Genomic DNA, 14,907 nt, shown 5'->3' with positions numbered 1-14,907 from the left:
CCCTCAAATGCATATATAGAGAGCATTGAGGTTATCCCCAAATCGATCAGGACATGGCTGAGCTTGACATTGTTGATGGTTGGGAAACCATGAGAGGAATGGCCCCTAGCCTAGCCATGTTCCCGGGGCAGACGTAGAACCAAAAGTAATGGAGACATTGACCCACTTGAGGGCATGTTCGTTTGCAGGGGATAATTTCCCCTAGTGGATCTAATCCAGGGAGGGATTAAGTGAATCCCTCCCTTTCACTTAATTCCCTTGGGGGTTTAATTCCTCTATGGTTTAATCCCTGTCTCAAAATATTCATTCGGTTAATCCCTGCCATATACAACAAAATTCAATAAGGAAACAAAAGAAGCAAGTCTGGCAACAATTCAATGGCTGAGTGATGTGTCCGGCAACAAATCAACACTTCTCTGAATTCTCAGAATTTCATAGGTCCATCAATTTCATATTGATATATCACGTAAAATCTAAAATTTCATCTGTATACATAGTGAAGTATAATTGTCAATTGATCAAGTAAAATACAAGGTATCACAATATATTGTACAATTGCAATTATACCGAAGAAATGATTTGACAGTGAAAAAATACAAATATAAAAACTGAAAGCCTGAAAGAAAACTACTGCTAGAAAACTGAAAGCATGCTGAACGCAAAAGCTTTTGCATGGGAAGGACTGGACTGCACTACCGATCCTCCAACTGGTTTCCAAAAATAACAGTATTGTATGTTTCAGACATATTTGAAATAAAAAAATAATAAAAAAATTGAATCGCTATAGCAGTCTAAGTTTCAGTTTAAACTCTCAAGCTAGACTCACACAGCAAGAACAGAAGCTAACTGTATTCCTCATTTATTTGGCAGAAACTTGTCTTCAATTGGGTTGGTCGGTCCTATCACTACCTATTTTGGAGATCTAGAAGCACTCCAGAACTACTTGCAAGTTCCAAATTAAACTCTATCTAGTTCATCTCCTCCCCTCTGCTTGTTTACTTGTATTTTTTTACCTATTTTCTCTCTTGTATGTCTAGCGATTTCTATTACCTGTACCAGGGATCTGTCACACAATAACTTGTCTTGCTCCATTCCAGATTACCTTGGGAAGCTTCTGTTTCTAGTGTTTCTATAAGTCCCACTAAATATCTGCTCGAGTTTTAGAACCTTCATAAAATGAACTTTTCATAGACATGCATATATTTCCAGACATTGAACAGGCAGCTATAAGAACAGACACATGTCTTCTAAGAACAGAATGCCTACTACTAGCCTAATCCATATCAATACTACAACCTGTTCAGCTATCATACAATTAACACTAACTCTTTAGTGGCTCTAATACTGTTGTAAACTTGTACACACACAACTGTAAGAGATGGTTCTAGTGTGGAAGTAACATTTGTCTTGGATTATCTGTACATGTTAACATAACAGATTTGGAGCTGCAGTTTTATTATTGTGCATCACAGTACATTGCTTTTAGTTCTTTGGTCAATGAACTCAAAAGCATCTACCACTACAATTTATATATGGGAACCTGCAAGCAGAGAATCTTGCAATAACAATATCTGGGAGATGGTGAAAGCTTCTTTTCATATTCTGTTTGGGAGGTCTACTCTTCAGGTATTTATATAAAGTTGATTTTTTATCATCCATTTTTTATGGCCATGAAGTGCATTGGACAAAAAAATCTATAGAAGCAATTAAAATGGACACGACGGCCTTTGTTCAAAGTAATTTGACATGCTACTACCATGGATAATGACCTAGCAATATTTGAATGATTTATCTTTTGTTCTGCATAGACTTGGGTATTAAATTAAACTATAAACTTTGACAAGAACTAGCATTCCAGTAGTGCTTGGGCGCAGTAGTGCATGTAGCCTTGGCCGCCAGTAGTGCACGTGAGCTGAGCGGGATGCTCCTGGGGGCGCAGCACCGGTAGGACCAGGCCGGCGGTGTGCTGATGCCTCTCTCCCAACCCCGGATGCTGGCTTCGACGATGCCTGCCGCGACCTCTTCGGACGGAGCCGACGAGACGGTGGGAACGGAAAGCCTAGGGAAGAGGGAGGAAGAAGCATACCAGTGAGAAGGCGGTCGCCGGAGCAAATCGACGCCGGATTGAAGAATTCTGTATCCGTGCCACCGCCGTCGCGTGCCCTTCGCGTGTGGTTTTCAGGCTGGGATATTTTCCACCCCCGAAAGACAGGGCGTGGTTACCGGGCTGGAACGACGAGGAATGAGCAGGATACAGGCCACGTCGGGTTTAACCGAAGGCTCGTTTTCCTGTGGGCAGGACTTGTTTCCAGACAGGAGGGATCCACAGGGTTTAGTCACTATTCCCGGTCGTGAATGGCCTAAACGAACATGGCCTGAGGGGGCTAATCTAGTGAGGTCACGGGATGATGGCATGCACATCACGATACAACAACTTGAGGATGCGCCGGGAGTTCAACTCTTCGATGGCCCATAGATCATGGTCTTCATGCATATGAAGTCATGGAAATCTAGGTCGTCATGCTTTGCCTCACAAGGAGGGTTGTTCGACCTAGGGGGTTACCTTGGGGGTGAACCATTTCTGCAGTAGTCACCTTTGGCCTGCTTACTATTAAAAATGTTCAACCATGTCTTTCATTGCCCTACCGTACTCAAATCATGAAGATTTGTCCTGTGTATAGAGCAATGCTTCATGACTCTCTGTAGCGCTAGCTAGGGTTGCGTGTTGGCCTCTAGTCCTATTTCGAAACAGACCTGATGAGCATTTGAAGACTGAAGTCTTTTGTTTTAAATCTTTGGTACCTTAATGTGATTCCAACAACACAATTCTAACCTCCGAATGATAAAAACAAAGTTCTCAAAGAGCATCCAAGATAGATGCAAACATAAAACAACAATATATTTACTAAGCATATCAAAAGATGACCATCTACTTCAGACGAAAATCTTCCTTGCTATTGTCTTTGGAATATGAGTTGCTCACTTAACTTCGATGTGTTGTATTTGCTTTGTGGGATGCACCATGAACGTATCCGATGAGTGGCAAGAAATAAAATATAGTAATTTTTCTGTCAAAAACCAAATCATTGTGACTTAAAATATAGTTCAAATGATTATGTTTTTACCACACAAACTTGACGGTGTAAATTGTGATATACTTAGGCAAGAAGAAAAAACATCAGCGGGTTCATTTGGTGAACGTAAACCAATAACAACCAAACAAATTATGGTACGTGGTGGACATAAACTGAGTTGGTTTAGCAGATTTTTGTTCTTTTAGAGCTAGTTTAACAACCATATTTTGCTAACGTCCCGTTTGGATCATTGGGACTGAATTTCATTCTAACAATAGTAATTTAGGCATATATCAATTAAGTTAATTCAGTTTTATGTAAAATATATCTGTATATTATTATTAGCAAGATGTCGAAGATATTTAGAGCCCGTTTGGTTTCCTTTAGTCAGGTACTAAAGTTTAGTTAGGAGATTAAAGTTTAGTTCCTACCCTGTTTGGTTCTAGTGACTAAAAATATTCAAAACACATTAAATGAATCATAAGAGGACTAAAATACCCCTTAGCATTTTCCCTCCATTAGTATAACTGATATAAATGAGGGATAAAATTGAAATTTATATTGTTTAGTCTTTTTTAGTCACCTATTGAGAGACTAAAGACAAACAATTTAGTCTCTGTTTTAGTCTCACGTTTGACAATTTAGACACTAAATGAGACTAAAATGGATGGACTAATCTTTAGTCCCTTAAACCAAACGAGATCTTATGTGTTTCATTTTTACTATAGAGGAGTGAGTCAAAGAGCATGTTGTTAGAGAGTAGAAACAAATTATACTAATATATAAAATCATTTCTCATCATGCATCCTATTAATTTCACATAGGCTTATATCTGAACTTTGGAAGTAGCGGAATGTCAAATTTTAATATAAAATAGATTACTTTATTAAATAAATTTTAATTGCTCTAAAACGAAGGGACCCCAAAGCTCTCGTAAGAGATTTTAGTTTAAATAAATTTATTTTCCTTTAAGAAAATGAAAATAACTTGAAAAAATAGAGCCCTTAGCAGAACTGTTGCTCGGATTTTTAGATGTCTACGTTTGCTGAAGGATGCTGTCAGGTATTACTGCTGTTTGATTGAGAAGCATTGGCTGTTTGATTAAAGAAAATTGCAGGGTTGAAACGCTAAAGAAAAAAAAATAAATAGAATGCTTTCGTTGAGAGTTCAGACTGATTGATTAAAGAAAATTGCAGGGTCGAAACGAAATAAAGAAAAAAAAAGAAATAGAATGCTTTCATTGAGAGTTGAACTCAAGACCTCCCGCTTACTAAACGGGTGCTCTAACCAACTGAGCTATGAAAGCTTAGTGTTATAAAAGAATTGTATATTTTAATGTAACCAACGGAACTACGAAAGCTGATTATTTTTAAAAATTCATATCTTTGTCTTAGTTTAATATCCTTAGATAGAAAGTTGGTTCCCTACAGATATTAACTTGCCGTTTAGGTTCATGCTCCAAAGAGAACATATACTGAAATTTTGGCTTGAGTCTTATTGAAGTTGTTTTCACAGTATACAACATGTTCCTTATTTTTGTTATTTATTAGTTAGTTGTCCGTGAGTTATAACGCTTTGTATATTTACAATATTTACAACAGTGATAAAGCTAGAGTAAAATTGATGAGGTGCGATTGTCTCAAGTCATGGATGCATAGAGTGATAAACGTTAGCTGTGTGAGTGCATATAAGGTAAAAATATGCTAGTTATAACTAGTTTTGTATTTTTAGGGGGTGTAAATACACCCCCTAAGGTGAATATAGATTCGCCTCTGATTTACATTACGTATTCTTTGTATAATATAAACGGATATGAGCTCTAGTGGTTAAAAGCTCAGTGTTACGTTCCTTGGGAGGAGACGGCCACGATTCAAATCAGTCATCACTAGGAGTCGCTGCGCGTGCGAAGGAGGGACGACACACAAAGAAACTCCCAATTTAAAGATGTATAAGTGATGTCTTCATGTCCACGAATGATTGTAGGCTTCTCCAGTAGACCGTGTATACAACTATGAAAACTTTTGTTTTATACAGTAGACTACACTATATATATAGAAATAAAGAGTGAAATAAGAGATGGCAGCCTAAAAACAGAAGCAGAGCCGCAAGGGGTGGCAGGGGCCATGCCCCTCCCCAAACAGCACATAAACATTTTTTTACCTGATAAATGTATAGTTTTATGTACATTATTTATATTAAGAAAAAATGGTATCGAATTCTTATGCATATGTTTATTAAAATAACACAAAAAATAGGTTTTGATTAAAAAAATGAGGTTTCTCGCTAACAAGAGCATAAATAACACAAAAAAATATTTTGATTTGTCTAAAGTTGTTTAACTATGACACTAGCACATAATTAAGAAAAAATAGGTTTTACTAAATGTATACTAGCATCTCTTATATTTTATTAAACACATACTTTGCTGAATAAAAAAACTTAGTGTTCATTTATACTTTATCATTGTCTTGTTTATTTAGCGAGACTATTATTATATGACTACTCTCTTTTTAAACTGAATCCCACGTATACGCTTACATAATATGCGCACACTCTTTTTTGTGAACGCTCATCCTACACTATGAACACCTCTAAAATAATAAGCTGATAGATTCATGGTCTCTCACAACGGGGAGAACAACAGTGTTAAAAATCGTCAAATATTAATATTAGAATGAAATCAACAAAATAAGTCCATTTATTTGGATATATGATTAACACAAATGGCTAGGTTCCATCAATTAATAAAGTCTAAATAGATGAGCTATTCTTAGTTTGTATATGTTAAAAAAAAATTTGATCGGCTTCCTCTATGTATAATTTTTGGCTCACTTAAAAAACAAAAGGACAAAGTCCACAAAATAGAAACCAGTTGTCGGCATCGATGTATGCTTTAAATATGCCCCTAAGTAGGAGTTTTTTTTGGATTTTCGACGGAGGGGGAGAACCCCACCAAATATAGCAGCTTGAAGCTGAAACGGCCCTAGGAGGAGAAAACATAGTTCTTAGAACCCCGAGATGGCGAAGGTGAGGACATTACACCAAGCCCGTGCAAGCTCTAGTTTACAAGGCATGAGCCGGTAGGCCCAAAGGCGAGCGTCCGCCAAACAGGCGCGAAGGGTGGCACAAACAGTCACAACCTCATGACGGAAACATAATCGTTGCGCTTCTTCTAGAGGTGCCAACATCAGAGCACGACGAAGGTGGGGAAAGAGTCGTCATCGAGGGATCGGGGACACTGGCAGCAAGTGCGAGTTGGAGCAGCTGGTGTAGGCGTCGACGTCAACACTAGTAGCTGCCCAGAAGGTGCGGGGAAAGTCACACTGGAAGATGACGTGCATCGCGACCGCGGGAGCAGATCTAGTAGACATCATTTGGGATAAAAAAATTTCTTGTGGGGTGTAAGACCCTGAATTTGGGGTATAAAATTTCTTTGCTCCTATCCACAAATTCAGGTGTTACACTTCTTCACTCTTCTCTCTTAACCCATTTCTTTTTTCTTTAGAAAGAGAGTCATTTTTTTAGTTGGAGATGTATTTTTTTTTCTAGTAGACAAAACCCTAAGAAAGTACAAAATGTTGCATCATGCTGAACCCCAACTTTTGTCTTTGTTTGATGCATATGCTTGAGTTGGTCATATTAGAATTTGAGTCAGCTGAGCCAGCCGCCCTGAACCGAGACCTCGGCCGCGCTCAGTCGCACACCTTCCCCTTCTTTGTGCCCTACGGGCCCATCCTATCGGCGCGCCGCCCTAGGGTGCGCGCTTGCTCGGGCGTGCGCTCTCCCACGTGCGCGGTGGAGAAATCCCTCAGCCATCCGAGCTAGCCCGAGCCACGCCCTTGGGTGAGGCGGACGAGCCGTCAGCCGTCCCAGCCCGCGCCACACCCTCGAGCGAGGCGGAGAATCTGCCAACCGTCTGAGCATGTGCCCTCGGCATGCTATGCCCTCAACGCTTTGTGTCTGCCCTTGGCGTGTTGTGCCCTCAGCACGTTGTGCCCTCGGCTCACTCAGCCGAGCCACCTAGCTTGGTTCAGCCGACACCCTTTAGCCTCGACAGTTTGTTTAACATAGATGCGAACTCCATGTCACGTTGCATATTTACTTGTTCTATACTGTTTGGTGTATTTTTCATTAGCTATTCCCCAAGTGTATTGAATGAATGATTGTTTCGCGTAAACAATGAGCAGTATGAGTTTCCCGAGGGAGTTGCAGGAGATGTCTCTGAGCAGTAGCTTGGTGAAGGTAAGTGTTCTATGACCTATTATGTCTAGGATTGACTAGCTTTCTATTTATCTTATCCTTGATTATCTTTTTGGGTCGGACTATTATGATCAACTACATGCTAGTGCTTTACTTTAATCAACGAACATGATGAGAATTACTTTATGATACGATAATTCATTCTGGTTATGATTATAAACTTGTGACACTTTAGGGGGCTCAGTCTATTTCCCGAGTACCTCTTCGTAAGGACATGTTCATTGAGAGACCACCCAGGAAAACAGTGCAACCATGAGGGTGGTATACTGGTATGGGACGTCCATAGCTAATTAATTGGAGGAATCTAGGGGTGTAGTTTGCTTCATTGTTGTGTCGTTAATGGGGTCTGAGGCATAGTGCTTGCTCTGCTGAGGGTGGGTTGCTGGGGTTCTGCCACACCCAGATGTAAGGGTCAAACCCGGGCGCGAATCAAATGTGTGTTAGGATCAAGTCTCACACATATAGTGACTCATGGTACAGAAATGAATGTCACATATTTACTATATAATATGAGTTCTGTACAAAATACCTAAATAATTACATCATATGAAGTCAATGATCCTCCGGAACCATAGTTGATTGGGAGACGACAGACTAGACCTCTCACGAACTCATCGCATCATCCTTCATGCTCCTTATCTTGTGGTACCTATCCTTGACCTAGGGGTGTGAGTACAGCAAGGGTGAGCTCACATACGTTCATCGCTCAACAAGTTGTGGGGAATAATGTGCATAAGCATACTTATGGAGGGGCTCATGCGAAGTGTAAGGCTTACCAAAGAAGATGGTTAAAGCTGAGCATTGCTTTTAAAGTTGGTCAAAGTTTTATTAGCAGTTATTAAGTATAAGTAGATACCAACACAATTAAATAAGAGATCAAAATTAATAATAACACCCACAATGCAATGCATATGAAAAATTAAGTTTAGTTCCATAAATTACTCATGTGGGGGTCCGAGTTGATCATGATCGTGAGCACGGCTGATATACTAGTTTTACACTCTGCAGAGGTTGCACATCTTTACCCACAAGACGTGTTTCCCGATTAGCCAGGGTTAGCTATACCCTTAGACACTTCCAAGGTGAATGGTAAGGGATCCACTGCGAGGCATTTCCAAAGTTCCACTAGTTTGAGAAAACCCACTGCGATTTCAGAAAGAAGGAAGCATAGGAATACCTCACAGCAGTTTGACCCGAGAACCTCCCTATACTCTGCAGCTACGCCTCCCCGCTTGCCCCTTTTGGATAAGGTAATCTCTCCTTAGCTTTCCTAATTACTTGGCCAAGGGCGTCCCATTGCACCCTTGTGGTAGCACTGTTTTCCTGGGTGGTCGCTCCATGTTCCAATTAACATAATGATCTTATCATGAACATTAACTAAAACAACAATAGAATTGGAACATGATCATAATATAACATTAATTTCCCAAAATCAGGTAGAGCAATAGCAAATCTACCCAATAGTTCTTTTGTTTGCAAGGTGTGGGGTAAACAAAACTAGGGAAACCTATTGGGTCCCATCAAATTAACTTGAGCATGTCCAATGATTACCAGAGAACATTATTAGGTAGAGAAGAGTGATCAAGGGCACAACTTGCCTTAGAATTGAGATCCCAGGTACCAAGTTGATCTTTAGATTCTTGTGACCTCACCGCTATTTGTAGCAATACATACAAATAGACAAGAAGTACATAAAAATAACAATACACTAAACATGAGAACAAACAACGTAAGAATATTCTACGCGCTGCTATGAGATCATAGGTTCGAGAATCACTAAAATCGGAGTTATGGTTAGAAAGATACGATTTTCCCAAGATTTAGGTGATTAAACAATAAAAGGTATATTATAAATCACGTGGTAAAGATATTACCAAGAAATAACTTAATTGATCCTTATTCTAAGTTATTACTTGACTTGAGTTTATATTTTAGTTAAATTATAATTATGGATGGATTAACCTTAATTAGAAGAGATATTAAAATAAACATAGGTTAAATGTAAAAGTACATGATGTGGTATGAATAATGTTTTTACTATATAGACAAATTTACTACGAATCTAATGCAACTGGAATGGATCAAATCAGAGTTAAAATGATCAAGATATGAATTATCTAAGTTTTTGTGCTTTTTTATATTAATTTTATGCCTAAAATAAACTACAAGGGCTAACTTGCAAAGTCCTTATCTTCTTTAGGCCATGTTTGTTTGCACAGGAATACACTAGGAATTATTCCAGCTAATCAAAACTTAATATAAATTAGAGAAACAATTTAGTCGGCGTTTCGACCCCGGGGGGTCCCTGGACCGACGAGTGAAATTGTCGCTGCGTGCCCCAGTCCAGAAGGGTTGGCGCGAGACGGGACACGAAGGGGGGAAAACCGCGGCTTCGTGTTATCCTGCGCCGGAGTGGGTGCGCTTGCAGCAGGGGTTACAAGCGTTCGCGAGGGAGAGAGGGAGTCCCGCGCGACCACCTTTCGTATGAGGGCCCTGGCCCTTCCTTTTATAGATGCAAGGAGAGGGTCCAGGTGTACAATGGGGGGTGTAGCAATATGCTAACGTGTCCGGCAGAGAGGAGCCAGAGTCCTATGTACATGCCAACATGGCTATCGGAGAGGTGCTAGAGCCCTGTGTACGTGGTGTCGTGGCCGTTGGAGGAGCGTTTGAGCCCTGTAGAAGCACAACTGTCGGGACCTTGCTAACGTCTCCTTGCTTTCGTAAGGGGCTGAGAGCCACCGTCATCATGGACGCACGCGGGGAGCCATCATTACTTGTTACCGGGGCGAGCCTGGATGGGACACCGATCTTGTTCCCCTGTAGCCTGAGCTAGCTAGGGGTAGGGTAATGATGTACCCCCTGCGGCGTGGTCGGTCCGAGCCCAAGGTCGGGCGAGGCGGGGACTCCTCCTGAGGCCGAGGCCGGGGTCGGGCGAGGACGCGATTCCGCCCGAGGTCGAGGTTGAGGCTGGGCCCTGGGGTCAGGCGAGGCGGAGACCACCTTCCGAGGTCGAGGTTGAGGCCGAGCCCTGGGGTTGGGCAAGGCGGAGACCACCTTCCGAGGCCGAGGCGGGGGCCGAGCCCTAGGGTCGGGCGATGCGGAGACTTCTCCTAAGGCCGAGGCCCAAGGTCGGGCGAGGCGGAGCTTCCTGTGGCGCCTGAGGCTGGACTCAGCTGCTGTCAGCCTCACCCTGGCGGGTGGCACAGCAGTCGGAGAGGGGCGAGCGGCGCTGTTTTCCTGTCAGGTCAGTCAGTGGGAGGGCGAAGTGACTGCAGTCACTTTGACCTTGCCGACTGCGGCACGCGTGTCAGGATACGGTCGGTTGGTGAGGCGATTTGGCCAAGGTTGCTTCACTACGAAGCCTGCCCGAGCTGGGCTTCGGGCGAGTAGAGGGTACGCCTGTTGCTGAGGAGGCCCTTGGGCGAGGCGTGAATTCGCCTGGGACTACTGTTCTCGCTCGAGGCCGGGCTCGGGCGAGGCGATATCGCGTCCCTTGAGTAGACGAGGCCTTGACCTGAGTTGCGCCCATCAGTCTCTGCAGTTTGTGCTGATGGTGATTACGAGCCGAGTTTAGGAGTGTTGGGGGTACCCCTAATTATGGTACCCGACAGTAGCCCCCGAGCCTCAAAGGGAGTGTTGGTACTCGCTTGGAGGCTTTGTCGCACTTTTTTGCAAGGGGACCGGCCTTTCTCGGTTATATTTTGTTCCGGTGGGTGCGTGCGAGCGCACCCGCCGGGTGTAGCCCCCGAGGCCTCGGAGGAGTGGTTTGACTCCTCCGAGGTCTTAATGCCTTTCGTGATGCCTTGGCCGGTCTGGTTGTTCCCTCATGCGATCTAATCGTAGCCCAGGTGCATGGTCAGGTTCCGAGTTTTCAGGCTGGTTTGTTGACGCTGTCAACGGTTTGGCCGGAGCCGGGTTTGCGAGAGCAGCCCCTGAGCCTCTGCACAGAGCGAGAGGACGATCAAGGACTGACTCGGCTTTTATCAGACGCCCCTTCGTCGCCTTTCCACAAGGAGGAGGGGAGAAAGCGCCATGCTGCCCTCGAAGGGCGCCGAACATGGTGTCTCCAGTGAGTTGCTAACGGGTGATCCGAGTGGACGCCCGTGCCCCGTTCGATAAGGGTCGGCTAGTGGCCCAGAGGCGCACTCCAAAAGTACCTGCAGGTGATTTGTCGGACCCAGTTCTGTTCGATAGGGTCCGAGGGCTCGATGCCTCCCTCTGATGGGATTCCGTTACAAAATCGCTCCTGCTGGTCTCGGAAATGTCCTAGGGTACCTCGGGAGTGTAGCCCGAGCCTCGGCCATGTATCGGACGTACCCAGAGTCATCCCTCGCTCTGCGTGCTCTGGGGCGACTGTCGAACCCTTCGAGGGGCCAGCCTTCGAACCCCTGATCAGTAGTGGGCGCGGAGCCCGAGTGCTCTGAGGCGGCTGTCGAACCCTTCCGAGGGGCCAGCCTTCGAACCTCTGATCAGTAATGAGCCTGAAGCCCGAGTGCTCTAGGGCGGCTGTCGAACCCTTCCGAGGGGCCAGCCTTCGAACCCCTGATCAGTAGGAGGGCTCGGGGCCCGCTTCCTTCGTGGAGAAGGATCCCTTTCGAAATATCCCCTTTCCCGGTCCCTGTAGCAAGAGAGAGAAAGGTGAAGAGGAAAAGGATATGAATTTAAATGGTGTGGCGCACCTTTTTTGACGTGGTCATGATGGCGAGGGTGAAACGTCGCCCGCTTCGCCTGCCAAAGGTGTCGCTGCTGCTGCAGTGGTCGGCGGTGAGCCACCTGGAGTTTGTCGTCCCACGGGCCCTCCGATGTGGAGGTTGTTCATACCCGCGGGAGTGGAACCGGAGTTCCGTTTGTAATGGCACCTTGAGTGCCGGTGTTTGTTCATTGTGGCTGTCGAGGCCTGAACATCTAGGTATTTGAGTGTAATACCGTGTTTCTTCCTCATTTCGAGCACTAGGACCCGCCTGTCGGCTAGCTGAACTGCTTAACCGAGTGTGAGTTGCCCTGTGCGGAAGGTGACGAGTGAGGTATCCGTATCCCGGAGGCGTAGGAGTCCCTCGGCTCGGTTGGCCTTGCCGCCCAAGGCTTCTCTTGCTCAGTTAAAGAACCCTCGGCTGCTCTGCGATGAGGCAGAGCCGGGGGCAGCGGTGTCAGCGTGGACAGAGGCGGAGTCGCCTCGAGAAGAAGCTCCGTTGGCCCGGGAGCACGTGGCCTCCCTGGCCGAGGAGGTGCAGCAGCGGCGGCTGGAGCTTGGCCAGGTCGTCCGCTGGTGGGACCAACTCCGAAGTTAGGCTGCCGAGGCCATGAGCCAGGCTAATGTCCTCGGGGGACAGCTGGCTGAGGCTACAGAGCGGCCGGTCGAGGTATCTGCCCGAGCCGGGACCCTTGCGGAGACCTTGGCCGTGATGGCCCGAGCTTGTTGCTGGCGTCCTCCTTCGAGGTGGAGATCCTTCCGCCCGTGTTGTCGTCCGAGGCCGGGCCAGATTCCACCGAAGGTGGAGACGACGCCGAGGGTGCTGCTGCTCCCTCTGTTGATGTCTGAACCTGCAGGGAGAGTTTGTCTATAGTGTGCGTATGTTTTTTCGCGGCCGCCGAGGCCCAAACATATTATTGTCGTGTTGTAAAGCTGCGTTTCCTTTCCTCTTGTTTCGAGTATCAGGACTTGTTCGTCGCTAGCAGAATCGTTTATCTGAGCGAGAGTTACTTTTCACGGGAGGTGATGAGTGAGGTATCCGTATCCTGGAGGCGTAGGAGTCCCTCGGCTCGGTCGGCCTCGTCGCTTACGTGTACACTTACTCGTTCGTAGGATTCTGTTATCGATATAGTCGAGAAGGCACGAAAATCGTTCTGGCAGAAAAGTTTTCGAGCGTTAAGACTTGTTCGGTCAGCAGAATCGCTTATCCGAGCGTGAGTTACTTATCGCAGAAGGTGATGAGTGAGGTATCTGTATCCCGGAGGCATAGGAGTCCCTCGGCTAGGTCGGCCTTGCCACTTACATGTACTCCATTGTTTTCAGGATCCCGCTATCGAAGCAGTCGAAAAGCGCGAAAGATGTTCTGGCAGAAAGACTTTTTCCGAGGAAAATTTTGACGACGCAGAGGGGGTTCCCCCTTCTAGCCCCCGAGGGAGGGTTGGGCTTCGCCGAGGCAAGGCTGACCCTTCCTTGACGTTTAGACTTTATTTGTGTATGTATAAAAAACGAGGTATATGAACGACTTGAAAACATCTTAAGGGTAAAAGCGACGTAGCTGTCGGATGTTCCAAACATTGCTGTAGACCTCGCCTTGATCGTTGGCCAATTTGTATGTTCCGGGCTTCAAAATCTTGGCGATGATGAATGGCCCCTCCCAGGGAGGAGTAAGCTTGTGACGCCCTCGGGCGTCTTGTCGCAGCCGAAGCACCAAGTCTCCTACTTGGAGGTCTCGGGGCCAAAACCCTCGGGCGTGGTAGCGTCGCAGAGACTGCTGATATCGCGCCGAGTGTAGCAAGGCCACATCCCGAGCTTCTTCCAACTAGTCCAGCGAGTCTTCTCGGTTGGTCTGGTTGCTTTGGTCGTCGTACGTCCTTGTCCTCGGGGAACCGTATTCTAAGTCTGCGGGCAAGACAGCCTCGGCCCCATAGACTAGAAAGAACGGTGAGAAACTCGTGGCTCGGCTTGGCGTCGTCCTTAGACTCCAGACCACCGAGGGTAGTTCCTTCATCCACCGCTTGTCGAACTTGTTGAGGTTGTTGTAGATCCTCGGCTTAAGTCCCTGTAGAATCATGCCGTTGGCACGCTCCACCTGCCCATTTATCATGGGGTGAGCCACGGCGGCCTAGTCCACCCGGATGTGGTGGTCCTCGCAGAAGTCCAGGAACTTCTTGCCAGTGAACTGGGTGCCATTGTCGGTGATGATGGAGTTTGGGAGCCCGAAGCGATGGATGATGTTGGTGAAGAACGCCACCGCCTGCTCGGACCTGATGCTGGTTAGGGGTCGGACCTCGATCCACTTGGAGAATTTGTCGATGGCGACCAGCAGGTGCGAGAAGCCCCCGGGTGCCTTCTACAAGGGACCGACGAGGTCCAGACCCCACACAGCAAACGACCAAGTGATGGGTATTGTCTGTAGTGCCTGAGCGGGCAGGTGCGTCTGTCTTGCGTAGAATTGACACCCCTGGCAGGAGCGTACAATCCTAGTGGCGTCGGCCACCGCGGTGGGCCAGTAGAAGCCTTGTCGGAAGGCGTTCCCAACAAGGGCTCGAGGTGCTGCGTGGTGACCGTAAGCCCCCGAGTGTATCTCTTGCAATAGCTCCTGTCCTTCAGCGATGGATATGCATCGTTGGAGAATGCCTGAGGGGCTGCGGTGGTAGAGCTCCTTTTCATCACCCAGTAAGACGAACGACTTGGCGCGCCACGCCAGTCACCGAGCTTCGGCTTTGTCGAGGGGAGCTCTCCTCGGTGGAGATATTGCAGGTACGGGGTCTGCCAGTTTCGATTAGGCGTGACCCCATTCCGCTCTCCCTCGACACGCAGTGCCTCACCCTCGGGGGCCGAGGGTGCCTCGGGCTGGGCCGAGGCCTCCTCGGGCTGGGCCGA

The 14,907-nt window shown here is 46.2% G+C and overlaps 1 non-coding gene across 1 annotated transcript; it reads right to left on the bottom strand.

The window, feature by feature from the left end:
- Window positions 1-4,306: 4,306 nt before the first annotated feature.
- Window positions 4,307-4,380, bottom strand: TRNAT-AGU (transfer RNA threonine (anticodon AGU)). Its single transcript has one exon. It is a non-coding gene; the product is annotated as a tRNA-Thr (tRNA).
- Between the last annotated feature and the right edge of the window lie 10,527 nt (window positions 4,381-14,907).

This window comes from Zea mays, chromosome 1, assembly GCF_902167145.1.
Source record: "Zea mays cultivar B73 chromosome 1, Zm-B73-REFERENCE-NAM-5.0, whole genome shotgun sequence".
NCBI lineage: Eukaryota > Viridiplantae > Streptophyta > Magnoliopsida > Poales > Poaceae > Zea > Zea mays.
This window is presented reverse-complemented; position numbering and strand designations above follow the sequence as displayed.